At 36.1% G+C, this 22426-nt stretch overlaps 1 pseudogene; it reads right to left on the bottom strand.

Annotated features, from left to right (window-relative positions):
* LOC113063928 (glutamate receptor-interacting protein 1-like) overlaps positions 1–22426 on the bottom strand; it is a 143429-nt pseudogene that overhangs the window by 19335 nt on the left and 101668 nt on the right.

The raw sequence follows: 22426 nt of genomic DNA, 5'->3' as shown, positions 1-22426 counted from the left end.
CAAGCATAAATGTTTAACATTGCTTCAACCATGCAACACATCTCCATTTCGTCTTTTATTTTCTCCCTTACGCAGATATTTACACTCATTTCATTGTAGTCTGAGCTCACATTCTGCAAAAAAAAAAACACATCCATTATTCAGTGTATTGACCACGGCACAGAGTAAAGAGCAGCCAGAGGCACTGAGGTAGATCCGAAGCGCAAGGAAAAAAAACAACAACAACTGACTTTTATCGTATTGGCCATAATTGTGTGCCGTTCTATATTCAGATTAGACACAGAGATGTAATCCTGCCTGAATTCACAATTATTCCACCACTTCATCATTTTAAATGGCTCACTTATTTTTGGACTCCTTAAATAGAGCTGAAATAGAGGAGAGCAATATGTGAAAGACTGCGAGAGCCGAGGCCATCTTACGTCTAAATACAGAGACGGAGAGACCTGTATTTAACTACTCCACTGTGTGCATAACCCAGTTCTCTTTCCTCCCCGCATAATTATCAAGTAAACTCTATTACTCTCTAAACTCTAGTTCTATTATGTAAAAGCATGGGAAATTAGAGTATGTGTGCTGAAAGTAAGTACTTATACCGCTATAAAGCCTCCCCCAACAGCCCTAACGATTACCATGGAGAATTGCTGTTGTTGTTTTTCAGCTTTATTAGCCTTCGTTAGAAATGAAAGTTGAGCTTGAGAAAGGAATGTACATTTCGGTTTTATTTTTTAAATCAAGGATCAATTAAATTGGTCAAAATTTAAAGTAAATAAATTATTTTGGAACTTTCTATTTATTAAAGTATCCTGAATTTTTTTTTTTATCAAGGTTTCTATAAAACTGTGAATTGTTTTCAACATGGATAATAATAAGAAATGTTTCTTGAGCACTAAATAAGCATTTTATATGATTTCTTAAGGACTATGTGACACTGACGACTGAAACTGAAACTGAGTAGTGAAACTGAAAATTCAGAAAATTTTAATTCAGAAAAATTTGAAAAGATATTAAAATAGAAAACCATTCTAATTTCACAATATTATTTGTGTATATTTTTTCTATATATATATATATATATATATATATATATACATATATACATATATACATATATATATATATATATATATATATATATATATATATATATATATACATATATACATATATATATATATATATATATATATATATATATATATATATATATATATATATACATATATACATATATATATATATATATATATATATATATATATATATATATATATATATACACACATATATATATATATATATATATATATATATATATATATATATATAATCAAATAGATGCATACTTACATAAGAAACTTCTTTCAAATAAATGAAAAATCTTACCAACCTGAAACTTGTATTGAAACTGTACCTCGAGCTATGAGTGAAATGTAAGCTAGTCAATACAGCTAGATTAGATTTTACTGCAAACAGCCCCATATAGACCTCACAATCAACAACAATGCATTCAAACAGCACTCTACACTTTTCCTCAGGGCAGCCGCTGAGATTTATGTCAATATGGAGGGTTACACGTTCTCCCAGCCGCACTCAATCAGAAGCTCTCCTCTATAGCCTGGAGAAAATTAGCATTTATATGCATAAGTAAGCTTTCACAGGTCGATGCAGATAGCATACGCTCATAGTCATGCTCAATTCTGTGTGCAGATGTCATTATATTCGCCATTTGGGTCTAGACGATGCTATTTAAGGCACGGGTGAAGTGCTGATTTGGATGAGAGTGTGCCAAGTTTCAGCAGTCATTATTCCAGTCTTCAGTGACCTATGATCCTTCAGAAATCATTCTGATATGCTGATTTGGCGCTTAATATTATAAATGTTGCAAGTTGTGCTGTTTTTTGTGGATACCCCCCCGCCCCCCTGTTGAGTAGAAAGTTCAAAAGAACAGCTTTTATTTGATATAAATATTCTGTAACATTAACTTTCTTTTTATTGTTACTTCTGATCAATTTAATGCATTCTTTACTCTTAAAAAATAAAGGTTCTTAAAAGGTTCTTCACAGTGATGCCACTGAAGAACCATCAAGTCAAAGGTTCTTTAAAGATTCATTTCTTTCTTACTTTTTTATAATCTGAAGAACCTTCTTTCACCATAAAGAACCTTTAGTGAAACAGAAAGGTTCTTCAGATGTTAAAGGTTCTTTATGGAACCATTTAGACATAAATGTTCTTCTGTTGCATATTAGAGCACCTCCATTTTAATAGTGTTGGTAAATAAAAGTATACATTTCTTAAAAAAATAAAAAAAGTAGTATCTCCAAACTTTCAAAGCATATAATATATACCATGCAAAATACAAAAATAAGTTATGTTAGGCAACTCAAAGCAAGCACAATCATTTTCAAAGCTTTTCAAAACTTTTTAACTCTCTTTTTTAAATTTTATTATAAGTTATGCTGACTCAAAATGATCGGAGGATGTTATTTTTTTTCAGAGTGTGTTATATTTAGTGAAACATTGTGCACTTGGGTAGAAAATGTAATCCATCTATTATGTATTTTTCTTTAATATAGCAAAGCGTGAGATGATGGTGGGTGTAGTTGTGCTGGAGGCTCTATACTGCACGAGTTATTATGCAGGAGATTAGTGTTTCTATAGAATTTAAGAGTACATTTTATAGGAGTGATGTTGCAAGACAATGATTTAAGATGATACCTGTGCGCCACGCTGCCTTTCTTTATGTCAGAGATGATGAGTGCATCTCCGGGCTTCCTACTGGAAGGTGCTGTGAAGACAGAAGAGAACAATCAAACTTGTTTAATGGCAAAACCTCAGTCATTTTATGTAGCCAACACTGCTGACTATCTAACTTTGAGTCATTCTTAGTTAACAGCTTAGAAGTTTTTTTAGTACAATAATTTTTAAAGTTCCGCCTTGATGACAAAAGTGTGTTTACAATTGGAGAGAGAAAATCTGATGACACAGCAAGAGCTTTGTATCGACTTGTAGTGCCTCTCCGCTCCAGAACTAGTTGCTTTTGGTAGCGTGAACAAGTAGTCGTCAGTCCAGTCAGAACTGATGGCGCTCTGATGCCACTCTGAATGACTGACAATGGAGATGCACATTTCTCCACAGTGCCAGGTGGATGACAGTCATACAGCAAATAATAGAACATATAAAAATGACAGTCTTTAACAAGAACTACTTTTTTCCCCAACTAGGGATGTCCAGGATTTATTTCTTAACTCTCCCATCATCAAATATAACATTCAAAGCTCCCCCATAAACAGTACTGTAAGATTTTTCTCGAGGATATCTGCAGTAATTATAACAAACCTGCTTTTTTCTTTATATTAACTTTATATTAACAGAACATCTGAGTGTTCGATATAAACTGTGTGTATATATAGTGTTTAATGACCAATATTTAATTAATTTGTGAATCCAGATGTAGTTATGTTTTAAACATAATAGTAAAAAATTGCTTTATATTATTATATTGTCACAATCTACAGATGGAGTGCCCATGTGCCATCTCACACCTTTGCCACTCAATCCCGGACTCCATTTCCCATAACCCCCTGCCTAGAGACTAATTACAGACACACCTGTTTGCAATTAGGAAGACACACTCACTGCTGTGTCCTGTTTTTACTGTTAAGAGACAATTCTAAGTGCATCCTTGTTTCCATTTTCTTAGTTTTTGTCTCTGGACTGTTTCCCTTTTTTGTGATTGTTTGCTTCTTGCCCTGACCTTTGCCATGTTATTTGGATTACTCTTTTGTCTTGGATGTAGTTGTTGGTGTTTACTCTACCTGTTTCAACTAGGCTCTTTATTAAAGCTTGCATTTGGATCCCCTACACAGTTGTCACAACGTCCATAACATATAAATTATTAAATATATAATAGTATAAATGGCTCTTTAGGATTTGGGCCACAGCCATTACATCAGTGTGAAACAGATCTTTTTAGCAGCTCTAGTCATATTGTGGGGCACAGGGGACAGATAAGAGTGCATAATCACATGTCATGTGGTCCCTAGCCCACCAGGAGCATCTGGAGGTGTGATATCAAACTTCTCGAGTGACGTGAGCTCAGTCAGAGCTCAGGGTGATTCATGTTCGCTTAATGCGTCACAGACAGAATGGAAGGTCATGTCTTTTTCACTTTCGAATAAGAAAAATAAACTCTTTTGTTAATCCTGCTCACTATTCTACCTAATATGCCTTCCAGATGGTGGTAAAGCTTAATCATCATCAATTCTGATGCTCTGTGCAGCCTGCCAGTGATGGGAAATCGTCCTGTGCTGCCCTGTGGGGCTCTGTTCTTTAAGCTTTACTCATTGAGATGCCAAGCATGTGTCTGTGTCGGATAGACAGTCCCAGTGGTTTTCTGTGGTGGGTTGTTATGGTTTGAGAACAACCCTACAAGCACCAATTGACAGAACAGCTCGATAACTTATGTATGATTAGTAGGATGGAATTTCTCAAAGAATAAACAATAAATAAATTAACAAAAAAATTATAATAAATAATATTTTTCATCTTGTTGAAAATACAAATTATTTTTTGGTAAACAATGTATGTAAAATGTATGTATATTTAACTCTAGTAAAACTCTCTAATGCCTTTTCATCTGTAAATAAATAATTGGAGAGAAAGAAACAGAGAAAGAGAATATATTTTAATAAGCTTTTGTAATATTTCATTAATAGATATGTTGTTTCTACTCTCTCTCTCTCTCTCTCGTGCTCTCTCTCTCTCTCTATATATATATAGAGAGAGAGAGAGAGACAAAATATGCATTGTCATTTTTTTGTATATTCTAAAAAGATTAAATATTTATTAATTTATCTTTTTTATTAGACTGTTAGATATTACACACACACATACCCTTTTTAAATAATTAACAAAAAAAACTACCAGACAAATATGAAACTAGGGCTAAAAAAGGGAAAGAAAACTCTCTAATGCCTTTTCATCTGTAAATATATAAATATTTAGATTTTTTTTCAGTGAATGTAAAAAATATATTATAATGCATTTGAAATGTGCAATCACGATGATATAATTGCATATTTATAATACAAATGCATATTTATACATGCATATTATATATGCATATTTAGAAATATAAAGTGGCACTATATATATAGTATGGTGGGTAAAACCATATCTAATGCCTTCTTAATTTAGCTAATGTGACCTGAAAGACTCAAATCAGAGCTACTTTGGGTGTACTCACACTAGGCATTTTGAACTATGCCCAAGCGTGTTTGACCCCCAAAGCCTGGGTCGTCTGACTAGTGTGAGCACTCTGTGCCACGCTCTTCCATTTGGAAGAGGTGGGCCAGGGCACAGTTTGGTTGGGCTCGGGCTCGTTACACATTCAGTATGAGCACCAGTGATGTGTGGGTTGATCCGAAATGAGCGGGTGCCTGCGGTCACCCACGGTTACCCGCGGTTACAAGTCATCCAAAAATATTTTTTATGATATTCGGGTCGCGGTCGGTCGGGTCGTTTGAAATACCTTTGTAATTTATATAGTACTAGACACAATTTTGAAAAACATAGGCCTAGACTTTATTGGCTGAATAACTGTCGCGAATAGAGTGACCACCTGTCCCGCTTTGTAGTACTGTACAGCAATTTTACCCTTTGTCCCGCCTCATTCAAATTGAGCATCTGTCCCACTTAATAAATCGACCCTGCATAATAAATACACAGATACGTCCATAGGCGTACTGTTAAATTTTGTCCAATAGTTTAGAGGAGAGCAATAAAAGCGTTAGTCGATAGGCTGAGTCATACGTCAATCAAACTGTTGACTGGTGCACGAACGCCTCCTCAACAATCTCAAATTGGAGAGCGCCATGGCCAGTGTGGCCAACGAAAAAGAGAAGATGCACTTTTAATAGCAAATGGACTGCTACATAGCCTACCCTTGGTTAAGTGGACATGGTGGAGAATACGACGTGAAGCGACATGGTGCATGTGAGTACCACATAAAAAAGCCCATCATCAAGAAACATGCAAATCAGTGCAATCGTTTTACAATAAACCAAATGACTCACAGGCTGACAAAGTTTGGGCAGCAGAAGTGATGAGCATTTATCATTCCGTACATTACACACATTCAGATTCTGAAATGGCTAAGAAAAAAGCTGTAGAAACTCTGGGTGATATTTTGGGACAGGTAGTGTCTTAATCTTTTAGTCGGTGGGTTTAAAAAGAAATATAGGCAATATATTTCAGAACGCTTGAAATGTCTACTTTTAAACGAAAATATTAAAACCAAAATAAATGGGCTACTCTCTGAAAATGTAATCCATATGAAATGTGCATTTCTCTCTGGCGTTCATTGCGAGTCCGCATCGTCAGCTTCAATCTTAGCAGCGACACAGAAAACACCAGTTTATTACTAAACAATTAAATGAGTCCTTGCCAATTTAAACATTCATAATCTTTAACCGGTTCTTTGTGGCAAGCCTTATGTGTGCGGTCGTAATGGTTATTATGCTGTAGGCTATAGTCTAAGTAATGAAATTAATATAATGGGGCGACGCATTTACTACTTGTAAAAAATGCGGGTCAGGAAGCGGGTCGGGTACAATAGTTTCTTTTACTTTTTTTTGCGGTCCGAGTTGCGGGCGAGTTAGTTGAAAACCTCGGTCGGGTGCGGGTTGTTTATACATTGACCATCACATCACTGATGAGCACTATCCGCGCTGGAGCACAGAACAGATACTATTTTGTGCGCTACTGTCATCATTACGACCGCAAACAAATTTTATTACTACTACTACACTACACTTTTCAATAAACTTAATTCAGTCAAGTATATTTAGCTTTATAATGGCTCTTGTTCTTACCTTATTGATGTGAAGGAAATGTAGTTTGCGAGTAAAGCTCTCGTAAAGCTGCAAATTATTTAATTAAACTCAGCTGTCTCCGTCATAATTTTCTGATAGGCCTAGGCTACATACAAGTGAAAATCTATGCACAGCATAAATGATAAATTGTTATTTATTGTTCAGCAGATAATTAGCAAAAGTGGGTTTCTGTATTATCTCATACATGATGTAAGTGTGAGTGCAGACCAGAGGGGGAATGGGGAGGAGGGATAATCATGCTCGCGCTCGGTTCAAGGCAACCGTGCCTAGTGAGAGTACACCCTTAATTTCCACTTTCAAATTAAAAAGCATGTCAGAATGGTTTGTCTGTTGAGAGAGAAATTGAAGTACAGGATGACTCAATGGAGGAAGGTCAAAGATTCAATCTTGATAGTACAGACTACAGCACTCTTATAGAGGAAAGAAATTGCTTTAAGGATGTCAATCAGAGCAAGCTAAGTTAGAACAAGCTATCCGAGAGCAAATTGTCAGTGTCGGCAACACCTGGTGCTGAGATGCATCTGACAATTCAATCTTCAAATGTTAGTGAGTTCTTGAACCATAAAAATAATCATGTTTTCTGCTCAGCTCAAAGAGAGCGCATGTCCGCTGACCTTAAAGGCACCTCAGCATATGCTGAATTACAGCGGTGTGATGTCACATTCAGATGGAGCACATCAAAGCACAGCCTTTCAACTCGGCTGAAGCTCTGATGAATTTTACAGAAGCATCCAGAGCAAAAAAAAAAAAAAGGGGGGGGGGGGGCTGACTTGAATAAACAGCTTGATAGTATGTTTTGGAAATCAAGCAACAAGATGATTCTTATTTGTCAGACAAGCTACATTATGACATTCAGAACGGAAGAGCACAGCCATATTTTGTCTGCTTCCGAGTGGCACTGTGGTTGCCGCTGGTAGGAGATTTGTCATAGTTTCCCCCTTTTGCTTGCACTGCTATTTGGCCTAACCATGATAAATAGCATGGCTCATTCACAGTCTCTGCACTTTGCCTGCTCACGTTGGTCTGACCAGGTGAATGCCAATCTTGACACAAGCTAAGGGTCAAACGTGAACTGCTGCATGAACTAAACACTTGCTATGTGCATGCTGGCCATTGTGATCTTCTTAAGAATAAACCTTGCTTTTCTGGGCTCTAAAATTCTATTTTATTGGTTTATTCAGGCCAAATCTGTAACCCAAACATCCAAATATGGTATTAAAATCTATTTTTCTGTAGCTTGTTTTTCGTAATTCATGAAGTTACTTGCATCGAACATCATGAAAATTTGTAAAAATCTGATTGAAAACAAATCTTTTTCATTTTCATGTTCCAGTCCAGCAAACAGGATGCCAACAGGAGGATAAGACAAGTTAAAATTAAGGAGAAGTAAACAAGACATATATAAATGTGTCCCACTATGGCTTTATTAGTACCTGTGAAATATGGGCCCTGCAGAGGCACAAAGCAGAAAGCCATTAAACTGCTCTGAAAGGCCACCAGAGCTCGGAAAAGCCCATATACATAAACTGACACATGAATAGGACAGCCTACTGTATGTCTCTCTTTCTCTCTCATTCCGAGCCATAAAATTGGACTTTCTCAGACATCCTGCTGGCCCTGAGCCAAGTGGAGGCATAACTGAGCAGAATTTCTGTGACTCCAGTACTCAGTCTTCCTTAGTTAAAAACAAGAGAGCAAACTCCATGGTCTCTGAATCTTAAAGGGATTATTCAGTCAATGATTACAATAATTTCATAATTTATTTATTCTTAAATAATTCCAAACCCTTATGACTCTCTTCTGTAAAATACAAATGAAGATATTTTTATGTTCATGCAGGTCTTTTCCATGTAATAACTATGAATGAAGATGACTAGCTTCAAAGAGGATTCGAAAACACCAAAAAGACTCTTGTGTACTGTATTTTAAGTTCTCTGCAGACATTTCAATATTTTGTGGAGAACAGACCAAAAAGATAAAATCTGATGATTCTTCACTAATTAATTTGATACATTTTCTAGTTTTATGAATCTTAATGAAAATTTTGATTCATTATCCAGTTCACTACACTAGATTCCTGCACGGGTTCGGGTACCCGCGGGTACCAGACGGGTGACCCGCAAATTTGGCTGAAACGGGTGAAAAATATCCAACTGTGTTGGATACGGGTGCGGGTCAGGTCGGACACAGGGAAACAGGGGTCTAAACACGGGTTCAAAACAGTCACATGCAAACGTAAAAATAGGCCTACGTTCCACTTTTAAAAAATCACAACCGTGCGAACAGCTGTTTTTTTTCTCGTTGTTTTTGTTTTCCGTATATATATATAAATGGAAAACAAAAACAACTAAAAAAAAACAGCTGTTCGCATGGTTGTGATTTTTTTAAAGTGGAACGTAGGCCTATATATATATATATATATATATATATATATATATATATATATATATATATATATATATCCACTTCCACTTGCATATATTTGACAATCGGAATATCAGATATTTCATTCCATAGCTAACATATTTGTGAATATGGGCCTAATCTAGGCTATCCAGGGTTGTTGTTGTTGTTTTTTTATTGCATCTGAAAATGACTTTGTGCAGCTCATTCACATGTGCACTCTGGCGCAGATCCGCCTATCGCGATGCTCAGCTGTGAACCGTTCGACTTGAAGCACAACCTCAGACGGTGGTATGATTCGCTCTTTTGTTGTTCTGTTTTCTTTCAGGATCAAAAATACAACAAATGAAACTGTTGAGAACTATGCATATACATTCATAAATCCGTCAATTTTGTATTTTATTATGAGATGTTTTATTCTAATTTGATCAGTGACTCAAGCACTGATGGACCAAAGAGCATGTATTTGCAGTAAAAACATGAAATATAAATTCTCAGAAAATGCATTTAATACCAATATATTGAAACATCTTTATATTCTCCATTAATAAAGGAGTCCAGAGATTGGAAAAATATCAGTCCACATGCGTTTTATATTTAATATGAGGGAAATAGACATGCATGCATGCGTGACACAAAAAATATTTAACTTTTAGGTAGCAAAATATTTTTTTGTAATTCTGTCAATTACACTAAGGTTATTACATTGTATGTCAACTATTCTTCATAATTTCTCTTTTCATCTTGCATAGATGAAATAAACACCATTTTGGAACAACAAGGTGGGTAAATCAAAACAATTTTTCTTTTTCAGTTGACCTTTTATGTTCATTGATATCATGGAGTTTTTTAGAAGATGCAATGGAAGGGGAAGCAACAGCTGAGGGCATTTTTAATGATCTGAAAAGCACGGGCACAATAGTTTGTCTGATTCATTAAGGAAGTTTAGACAGCTGTTAAACCCACACAGAAGTTTTACTGGGAAACGTCTGCTATTATCTTTGGACTGTGCATATCTACATAGCCAATCCTGGGAGAATTTGCCCTATCAAATTAGTAACAAACGTGGGACTTTGTACACGACCAGCAAGATGATAATATACTTTCATTTAGAAAGTGTGGAGGACGACGGGAAAATTGCTTTGGATGTAAACAACTTCTTAGCTTCAGAGAGAAGCAATTACTGCTGCGTTGTTGCATGGGGGTCCACCAATGTGCTCCACGAAGACGCTTACTGGCTAATAACAGCAAGTTCGTATCATAATGCTGTAATGGGGAAAGCAGTCAATGTCACAAAACCGAGCTGGGATGAGGTGATGAATCATTCTGGCTTGACAATGCGGGCGGGCATTGATGAAGCAGCTGGCAAAGGCTTTGAGTGTTTGAAGCGTGGGGTTTACGAAGCGAGCTCTGCAGAGCCCCTGACTGCAGCCGGAAAACAGACTGAATTTACAGAAAGATCAGTCTATAACTACCTTTCCAAAGAGTCAGGTGATCGTAAACGAATGACACAATAGGAGATTACACACGGTATCTCCGGAGGAAGAAGGGAATGATGATGGTTGGTAAGTGGTGTAGAGGACAGAGGAGATAAAAATGATGAAGTTTAAAGGGTAAAACGATATGTAAAACCGATCTGTGGTTTAAAAGCGGGATCCCAAGTTCAATGCCTTAAATCCCCAAAATACATCTTTCTCCAAAAAGCCAGACACTGGCTGCATCTGAATGCCCCGCCAAAAGATTTCAAATTCAGTTTGCTTCTCAGGCAGTTTGCAAAGGTAGAAACCAGTGTTGTTATCAATAATAACAACTACAACAACATCTTTGTTAATTGAAAAAATGCTGAAATATTTTGAAATGTTGCTTTAACCTCAATAGGTTTAAGATGAAGTAGTAAAATTACTAACTGAAATAAAACTAAAACTACAAATATTCAATTATTTAAAAAAATTACTGTAAAATACATTTGAAACAAAAACTCAAAATATCAATAAAAATTATAATATTACATAACACTAATAGACATTAGAAGCCTATAATATCCCACAATCCTATGTGTGCTAGGGCTGTCACTTTTGAGAAAAATCTAATTCGAACAGATATCGAATATCATGCAATGTATTCAGATATATTTGAATATCTACAAATATCAACTTGATCTAGATTAAGTGTGGCTCTCTTTTTATTTACAGTGTTCCCCGCGGTGGAGAACACACTGTTAGCTATTATTCGCTTGATTTGGTCATGGGCCTACGCTATAATACGTCTAGAGTGCCCTCTATTGGATAAAGATGGCAAAGAATAAAATAAAAAACAAACGGTCTAATCATAAGCTGTAAAAAATGCGCTATACATGGAATTTCAAAAACCGGATACTTTATTTTATAGTTCCATTACGGATATTTCACATCATGTTCGAATGCATATTCAAATATCGAATAAAAAGTGACAGCCCTAATGTGTGCACAGCAAATGTTTGAAAAAACACAAATGGAATTTGATATAGTGATTAAAAGAAGTGATTATAGCAAACTTCATTTATGTCTTTTCCTATGAGCTCTTAAGTCACATTTAGATTGTTTTGGTAATCCCTAAAGCTCACTGGAATGCATTATAGATCATTAGATGTGAGGTTGCGATGCCCTGGGAGACCTTCATATACAAACCACACCACACAAAGCAAAACACTAAAACTGCCTTCAGTTCTGGATGCAGCCACTGTGACCTACAGTCTGTGCCTAGCAATTAAATCTACACTTGCTATAATGAGAGATAATGTATAATTAGGCACTTCTTTTCATGCAGAACTTCAAAAATTTAATAAACAAGCAAAAACCCTTTGAGTGAGAACATTTTTCCAGCACCATAATAAGCAACAGCTACATTATTTCTCCAGTAATAAGTCACCCAGATGTGTCTCTTTAACGTCTATGGAACTGAAACAAAGGTTAAATGTCACATATTTATATCTCTGTGATATAAGGAGTGAAAGAGGACCCAATTGTGAAGACGTATTTCTAAATTTCTGGCCTGTATAACGCACAGAAAAATGCTGAAGGGGCAATGAAAGAAAAAAGTGGGAAATTATAACAGTCTCTCTGTATACTTTACTTACATTTACATTCATACTTTTGGCAGATCCTTGTATCCACAGCAAATTCATTCAAGGTTTTTCTTGCTTAACATGCACCATTAAATACAATTCACACCTGGACTGAAGGTCAAGGAGCTCAAGCAAAGACAGCCTTATTAATATGCATAAGACTACTGAGAGAAGAATACGTACAGCTGATGGTGATGCCCAGCTCCACACCTGGCTTCTTTGGTAGCTTCACATGGAAGGTTCCACTGCTTGGGATAACCGATTCTGGATTAGACAAGGACAGAAAAACAAAAAGAAGATTCTACTAAATGAAAGGTTTAGTAGAATTTCCAAGCTGTTTTTTCAATTCAGTGAACATGTGAGCACCATCGTGGTTTTCATGACATGGAAAAGAGTAGCTTTTACCTGCTTTGTGTTCACATGCAAGAAAGCAAGCAGAGTAAATGGCGCCAGAACATTCATTTTTTGGGGTGAACCATCTCTTTAAAGTGACAGGTGTTTAAAATTCAGTCTTTCTTTCAGGCAGAGATGTAGACAATCTTTCTGACAGAAGCCCAGAAAGCTCAGTCTGGGATAGAGGGGAGGAAAAGAAAATCTCCATAAAATATGTCCTTCTCCTCTGGGCAGTGAGTCAGAATCAAAAAGAATGACAGAAGTGTCAGAGCGCTCAAAGAAAGAAAACGCACTGCTCTCCAGGGCACAGATTTCACATAACGACCTCTGCTCTTGAAATGATCATGCAGTAATTCAAGCCAACTCATTTCATCAACAAAAGTGTCTTTTTAAAACAACCACTTGGTCTGAGCGATAAAGAATATTGTACAAGCAAAAACATGGTAAAGCTGTTCTCCTTCCAGCGCTTCCTTACAAAAGCAAATGTGATGAATCATTTACATTTTATTGGATTGCACAGAAAACTGACATTCAGTTTTCAGATGGTGTCACAGAATGTAAGCAAGTGGGTTTTGCAATAATGGTATGTTCATGTCATGCCAAAAATATGACAAATATACAGTAAGTTCCTAAATTTAATTTACTAATGTGTTACATAAAATTAGAGCCTGTTAAAGTTTTTAATGTTTTTAAAAGAAGTCTCATGCTCAACAACAAAGATTCAGTAATAAACTGTAAAACTGTGAAATATTATTACATTTCAAAATAATGTTTTTCTAATTGAATATCTTCTAAAATGCAATTATTTCCTGTAATGGCAAAGCTGAATTTTCAGCATCATTACTCAAGCTTTTAATTTCAAATGATCCTTCAGAAATCATTGTATTATGCTGATTTGGTGCTCAAGAATAGCTAATAAATAGAGAGTGCAAAAAAGAATAGTATTTATGACAAACATTATTATGATTTTTTTTCTTTGGTTAATGGACAGGAGGCGGTCTGTGTGCTAGTGCCGGGAGGCTGTGACTACCCTTGAAGTCGTCAGAAACACAGTTTAAAAGATTCTTGATAAGCGAAATAAAAGAAACTAATTAAATATCAAACCAAATTAAACAAAACAAAACACTAGGATGACAAGCTAATTACAGCGTGTCTCAAGGACTACAGACGTTCCACGCAGCCCAAACTGTGATTACGCTGCCAAAGCCCAGCACGAGATGGAAAAAGGAGAGAATGTGTAGTGGATTTTTTTAGATGAAAGTAAATAAAGAGTATTTTCATGCGGATGTCCATCCGGAAATAGTACCTATTAAATCGCTGGCATGTATCTTGCTGCACTAATAATTTCTATGCATCACACACATTCCAGATGGTTGGGCTTTCAGAATTATGGCATAACTTTTAAAAAGAAAAAAGAAAAACTCTAGGACAAATGCGGGATGTGGCCAGATGGATCCTTCATCACTAAACTGGTTTGGAATTGATGCATCGGTACGTGTCCCCACCTGCTACGTCAAACTCAATCTCTAGTGTGACTTTGCTGGTGATGCTGGAGTCCCTCAGCAGCTGATTGGTCTCCTCCAGTGTGCTGTCCTCAGTGGGGATGCCGTTTATTGACAGGATGCGGTCGCCGATCTGCAGGATGCCGCACCTGTGCACAGAGAGCAGATTTAGCACACCATTCCTCTTACACTGGCCAACAGATTAGCTGTGCTGAATGAATGGAGTAAAAATAATGGACTGGCATAGAGGGAGACAAAAAGAGGTGGTGGGACCCAGGAAATATCTCGCACTGACCAGCCAACCACTTATATTATGCCAGCTGGCACCATTTATTAGACATTAGTGAGTGGATGTGACACTTTAGCCAAAAATACAAATGTCCTCTTAGCTCAAGGTCAGAGTAAAAGCACTTTTTAATAGCTGAGGGAACGAAAACTCTTTATCCAACTCCAATATTGCTTTTACTTTCACTGATAAGTTTCATTGATGATTATATACCAATGATATTTGATGATATATATATATATATATATATATATATATATATATATATATATATAAACCAAAAACATATAACTGACCTAATTCACTAGTAAAACTAATATATAGTATATATAATACTATGAATAGTCAAATATATAGTATAGAATAATATATTATTTTGTAAACTACTGTAACAAGCCATAATTTATTATATTGTTCAATTCTATTCAATTCTACTCTACTCTGATACTATAAAAAAAATTATATTGCTGCAAATAATGTAGAACCCCACATGTGTCTCCAAAAAAGCTCTAATGAATCTGTGAAATGTTTTTGTGAAGCTTTAAAATGAAGAATAAATCACAAATTAATTCAGTAAAACAGATTGCACAGTTTGCTGTAAAGTAAACAAACAGCAACAGCAAAAGCTACATTGTTTAAACAGGGTATATACAGCAATCCTTAAGTTAAATTTACTACTTTTTAATACCTTTTTCACTACCTTCAGAATATTTTTTAAAACCATCACGACACTGAATTGCAAGTGTTAATCAGCGACCTTTCTATTATTTACACAGATTTTGACATATATAACATACAAAAAAATAATAAATTTAGAGACTGATGTTGACAGCATATTGCACATTTATTTCACTTAGTAAATAAAAATAAAACAAATACCATAAAATGTGCAATGGAGAAAATGGATAGACCGAACAATAAGCCTGCCTGTTAGTGTTGTCACAGTACCAATATTTCAGTATTCGGTACCGATACCAGTGAAAATCCACGGTTCTCGGTACCAATTTCGGTACCAAAGCAAAACACAAAAATTTGCTAATAAAAAAAAAATAACTTTTTAGCACTAAAAATAAAACCAATGCCATTCTTTATACTTACTTAGAATTGTGTTTAAAGTTTTTCTACAAGTTATATAATTATGAAAAACAGTAAACAAGTTTCACCCAAATTTAATTTGTCTTTTAATTTATCAAATTTAAACACATTTAATGTTTGGTAAATAAAGGGGATTTGCTATTAAAATTAAAACATGGGAGAAATATTGAGATTTATTTTTTTTTTTAAACAAAGTTTTTTATTTTTTTGCAACAGTGGTAGCAGTATCACATACGTTTTACTAAATAATAGTAATATTTCTAGCACAATGCCCTTACGTAAAAATTTTCTTTTAGGCCTAATTAATGCATATTTGTCATTTTGAAATTTCTATTAGCGCATTAGCTCCGCCCACTACCGGAGAAACCGGTATGTCTTCTGCTTTTTCGAAAATGAATATGAATAATTCTAAATGAACTCCATTATTTTGACAGGAGAAGACAACAGATGCTGAAATTAATGCAAGCGTCATGCGCTTCAGTCTATGTAGTAAATAAACCTGCACGTCTCTGCCATTCATTAATTCACACAGAGACGTGCAGAACACGGATTCATATTTCAAACAACTTTTGCGGCTTAAAATTTACAGATACTGGTCCATATGGAGATTTGATTTGATTAATTTATGCTTTCACAAATTCCATGACTGTCCATATTAAAATGTAAGTTTCATTTTCATGACTGGATTTTGAGATTCCGTACTCGTTTTCTGCTTCGCGGGAATCATAGCGCTGTATGCGTCAAGAACCGGGTTTGAACGGGACCTCGGTACTAGTACCGGTCGTTAACCCAGCTATTAGAAAACTTGCATTTGTCCATGAAGACGACGATGGTTGTCCAGTCGTTGAAGATATGCCTTGAAGCAAGTCTAAAATAAAACGTAAGCCAGCCACTTCTGTTGAGCGCGAAGTGTTCTGAGATGATGCCGAACGACCACTGAATATGACGTCAGCATCAAACATACAGTGAGACGGAGACGGAAGATCTTTGATTATGTGCCCAGATATGCTAAAGCCCATATAAACGAACTAACACGAACGCAGATAGAATTTCAATCAGAATAAGACACCTGATAGTCTGGAAAAAATAATACCTAATTTGGAAAAAAATAATACCTCTGAGACCACATTTAACACTTTTAATGGCCTTAAATTTGACCATTTTGATTTATCACTTTTTAATACTTTTTAAAACCCCGCGGACACCCTGTTAAAAAAAGCTAAACTGTCTTCCCACCACTTCCCACAACCTCATCGCTTGTTCCCCAACTCCGCTAGGTCTTTATCAAATCACCAACATTAGAAGGTTTATGTCCATCACTGCAATTACAACTTCAACTGGCAGCGAGTCATCCCTGTTGCTTGGGTCAGTAATTACAGTGAAGTTGGGATGTAAATCCACCTCAGTCGACGGGTAAGTTCATTTGGATGACAGCTGAGGCTCTGCTGCTCGGGTAATTAAAGTTAAGTGCTTTGCTCTATTACGTAACGCCGTAGTCAATCATAGCCCATGCAGGCTGGAAATCAGATCGTCATGGTCAGGCAGTTATATATCATGTGTGATCATCGCATTATATCATGGACGAAGTTGTGGCTTTGCGGAGGACAAGTTCTACGAGGCGAGAATGGTGCAGTGATGTAATAACTGTGGGCTTTGGGATGTGTTCAGATAATCAAAATTAGATTCGAGATTAAATATTCAAGATTCCCAAAGGAAAGTTCACAGATCTCTGATAATGCAAACAATTAAGCCATGCCGAGTGCTCCGATCTGAGGAGGGATATCTGTAATATTAAAACCCAGAGTTTGAACTACTGTAGGTCAAGTGAGGTACTGGAGATTAATAAAAATGGTGTTCGGAGATCTTACCGCTCCGCTGGGCTGTCGGGGTCTATGTAAGCGATGAGCGGCGGAGAGGACAGGGTTTCCGTGGCAAAGACTCCTCCCTGAAGCTGGATCCCAAAGCCCATGATAGAGTCGCTGATGAGGGTAACCTCTGTTGTTTCTGTGTGGACCACCTGACCAGCAAGTCCTACCGTACTAGAAGCCAGAGACACTAGAGGAATGAACAACAGAGGACAACAGGGTCACAAACAGCAGAACGTTGATTTCTGAGGCCCAAAAGTACCCTCTCTGTTCATTTTTACTATGTAAAAAGAGCAGCTTGAACATTCTACTAAACTTCTCCTTTGGCCATCAACATAAGGACAATAAAAAGTCACACAGGTTTGATAAATCAACCAAATTTAAGTGAACATTCCATTTAAATGTTTCAAACAGCTCTTCTGTTTGCACCTCGGAGCAACTTTTCACAGAATAAAAGGCTGTCAGCCATGTGAGTCTATGCAGTGACTGAGCTGGATTTGTGCCCTCGCTGCAGATAATCATTTAATATGCGCAATACTATCTTTTGGGCCAACTAGGTGCGCTTAGAAAGAAGAAAAGACACTTTGATATAGAGCTAGTGTATTATATCACAAATCAGACCACAGGGATTTGGGAAAACTCTTTCAGTAGATGGTACAAAATTTTAAGGTAGTTCGAACTTCCTTATATTATGAGTCTGGATCTGAAATCACTATATCATACAGTACTTAAAAATAGTGTTATCAATATATATATAAAAAATGTGATAGCAATATTACAACTGAATATACATTTAAAACAAATTAAATTGTTTCCACCAGTATTATTTCTGACTGCTACCTTTTCTAATTTTAATTTATTTATTTCAAGTTATTGTCATTTTATGTTAGGCCAGTTTTTATTAGTTTGTTTATATATATATATATATATATATATATATATATATATATATATATATATATATATATATATATATATATATATATTTCTATTTCTGTTTTCAGTTATAGTATTAGTCATTTTAATGTCAGCAAACTTACAGCCAAGGCAACATTTCTAATTATCATTTAAGTTTTCTTTATAATTTGTTTCCTTATCTTATTATTTTATTTTAGTGTTATTTCAGTTAACAAAAATTTCTTTTACTATTTTTAACACCAATATCAGTACGCTGATAATTATTTTTATGTTACAGCAGGTAACCAATTTAATAGCAAAAATTTAAATTCAATTTTATTTTGTAAATTACATTAGTAAATTTCACAAGTCAATTAAAATAAAATAAAAAATTTAAGACAATTATAAAAAATACACCGACACAAAGACACCATTATAATGTGCATTATGAAAAATTAATATTAATTCTGACTTTTGCTAGCGTTTTTAAAAGTGCACTTTCAAATACTATAAAACAGAAAAGACATCTAAATGTAAAAATAGGGAAAATGACATGCATGCAATATCGACTGATAATGTTAATGTTAACGAAAAAAAAATTGTGCATATCTTATCTATTAGAAATCCAAACAAGCATGTGAAAACAGATAAACCCTGTTGTTTTCACCGCACTGACTGAGAGTGTTTAAACCAGCTTACCGAAAAGCACACAGGCACATAAGCATAACCAATGTGATTTATACACCGCGCTGCACTCCATTTACAATTGTCTATATCAATCAAGTCTCATGGGATACATCTCAATTGTTACTGGGCGGCAAAAAGAGCCAATTTTGCCCAAGCTTACTGACGACATGTTTGTTCGCACTGTGTGCTTTCAAAAAGGCCAGTGAAAATGCGCTCTGACACCGAACGCCCATCACACCCTTGACTGACCAAGCTTAAACCGTCATCCGAAGCACCAGGCAACACAGACGGCAGCCAAGAGGTCTCTTTCTTCATAGACACGTACGGAAATCTGCCTCCGGGTTATCGACCGGCGCCAAACCAGGCCTTCCGTATTTTTAAAGAGCCTGTTATACTCGCTGGATCGCTCTACTGTGACTGGAGAGTGAGTCTATCCGAGATTGATGACCCTGCTCACGGGCTAGATTTACCACACCAGACACCTGTATTGTTTCAAATGTGGTGACCTTTCCTTTTTTATTGGGTGTGAGGGATGGGAAAGGGAGGTTAAGGGGACGCAGATGAGGACAGGACGCCTCTTGGATGCAGAAACTGTTTCAGGGACAGGTCTGCGGTGCACATCGATCAAATGATAAGGAAAATGATACTGACTGGTCTTTTTGCGTACGGCTCATGGGCCGCAGACTGTGAATTGACCCGACAGGTCTTTGTGTGCTTTGGAGACTTGCTTCGCGAGGTGATTCGTTTAAGTGGTGTCTTCCGTATGTGGTAGACTTCAAAGGCTCTGACAGACAAGAAGGCACCTGAGGGGTCATCGTCGACACATCTCAAAGAATCGCCAGCCAGCTGACTCTCTCCAGCTCATTCGCTTCCTCCTCCTCCTCCTTCCTGCGAGAAATCTTCATTCCTGCTTCCCACAGACCAGTGAGTCAGCAGTAACTCAAAATCCTTAGAATGAGTCAGAAGAGTTTTGAAACATCTTTTCTTCGCCAGAGAACAGATTTGGGCAGTTCTAGTAAAATTGGAAAATGCACCTCTGATCTCAAAGCCCTTGAGGTGCGTCATCTTTTCGGTCAGCAGGATCTGTTCTAAGCTCTCTCTCTTTATATACTGTATCTATATATATGTGTATATATATATATATATATATATATATATATATATATATATATATATATATATATATATATATATATATATATATATATATATATATATATATATATACACATGGACATATACCGCTGTTCAAAAGTCTGGGGTCAGTAAGATATAGATTTTAAAAGAAAGTAATGTGTTTAATCATCAAGGAAGGATTAAATTGATTACAAGTGACATTAAAAGACATTTTAGCAAAGTATCACGGTTTCACAAAAAAAAAATATATATACTGGAAATTCAGGTTTAACATCACAGAATTAAAAGTAAGAAATGCATATGGGGCAGAAATATAAAAGAATTAAAATAACTGTATTGAAAAAAAAAGGTTATGTTAAACCCCTTTGTGCATTCTAGGGTTAAAACCATGCTTATGTGACATCTCTGTGTGAACACTTTTCATGCAGGGGTCAAAGCGTTGCATGATTTGTGTGTGATGAAACCTTGAGTTACATAAAAGGAACTTGGGAAGAGTCTCTCAAAACTGTGTATGCCGTAACCTGACCTGTGTCTTGCAGAAGATACCAGGAACCTTAATATCCTCAACACTGTCCTTTAATATGTAATCCTTTAATCATATTTTACACTAGCAGAACATATTAGCACCTCAACTGACAACTGCATGGAAATCATAAACGAGGACTGTAGGCATTAGCCAACAATTAAATTATGCTAATATTCTCCTGGTGAGAAGACAAGGTGCTAGTTCGGTCACAGTACATTAAACGCAGAGCGGTTTGTTCCGGACCACAGAAACGCAGAGGGGAACTTTAAAATTAGCATGACACCACATCCAACAGACGTAAACGAGATTTAGAAAAGGCATCAGTGAAAGCTTTTTGAGTATCCCCAGCAGGAGAAGAGGAGACAACAGAATGAATGTGTCTGTTTATGGGGCGTGTGGAAAAGACAGATAGTTTCCCCTCACATTCACCGCTTCATTGACTCTGTGTTTGATCTTGCAGTAGACATTTTCCACAAATGGGAACAAAATTTTTCAATTTTTTCACAAACAGTGAGTGATAGGAGGTGCTGCTAAATTTATATAATTACATTTTCAGTTTTTCCCCCGGTGTTCGTATTTTTCTAGCAATAAAAAAAGAACCAGGAGAGAACAAAATATATGATATATCCATTTCACACGGGTAAAATCCCAAGTGGGTTAAATGGACATTTATATTATTAAAGTGATTAATTATTAAATATTAGATTTATTTACATTTTATATTAATAATAAATATAAATGTATATAAACAGTTAAATATTAATTATTTCATTAATATTATATTAAAATACAGTATTTAGCAACAGTACAAAAAATATGGACAAAATGAACAATAAAAAGTGTGTATAAATTAATTAATAATAAAACATTAAACAATTAGATTGTGAACAAATTCCCCATTTTTAAAGGAAAAATATTAGATTTTTAGAACTAGCTACTTTTCATGCTAGGCTAATTTTATTTTAGATAACAGTTTATCATATCTAATAGGTCTCACGACAAAATACATGGGATTTGTCCATCTAATGCTTTACAAAAAGCAACAGGAGACTGAACTGTACTTGTAAAAAGCACAGTGGAAAATGGCAGCAAGTTTTGTGACCTTCTGTGCTATCACTCAGTGTGAGGAGATGGCTTGGCATCTCATCCAGACGTGTCATTGCTGTCTGATGGGTGACTTTGCAGCATGCATCTCCCTCCCTCCCTCCGTCTCTCTCTCTCTCTCTCTCTCAGATGTGTCGAACAGTGTCTGTGAGCTTTATTCTGTCCCTGTGAGCCAGTGACAGTAAAGGCCTCAGGAGGGACTTTTAACAAACCAATGCCATTTTGTATGCTAGAAGACGTCACTCAAGCAAAGTCTGGGAATGCTGAATCAGCAGCACAGAATGCAGTGAACCCATCCTCACTCATTTGCCTTTGCGCTATAGGCTGTCAGAACAGATCCTGGGCAATGGGACTCCTTGATTCGACTGCCACGGATCTGTGGAGAGATCTCTGGACAGTGAAATCAAGGTGCTATGCAAATAGGGCTCATTTGGAGCATCAATGAAGTTAATCAAGCTTTAATTAAAGCTTTCAATTTGGGCCAGTGAGGCAATGAACAATAATTCTGCCCTCTGAGATCCACAGCAGTAGG

This window comes from Carassius auratus, chromosome 4 (genome assembly GCF_003368295.1).
Source record: "Carassius auratus strain Wakin chromosome 4, ASM336829v1, whole genome shotgun sequence".
In the NCBI taxonomy this organism is placed as follows: domain Eukaryota; kingdom Metazoa; phylum Chordata; class Actinopteri; order Cypriniformes; family Cyprinidae; genus Carassius; species Carassius auratus.
Note: the sequence above shows the minus strand (reverse complement) of the source record. Positions and strands in the feature narration are given on the sequence as shown.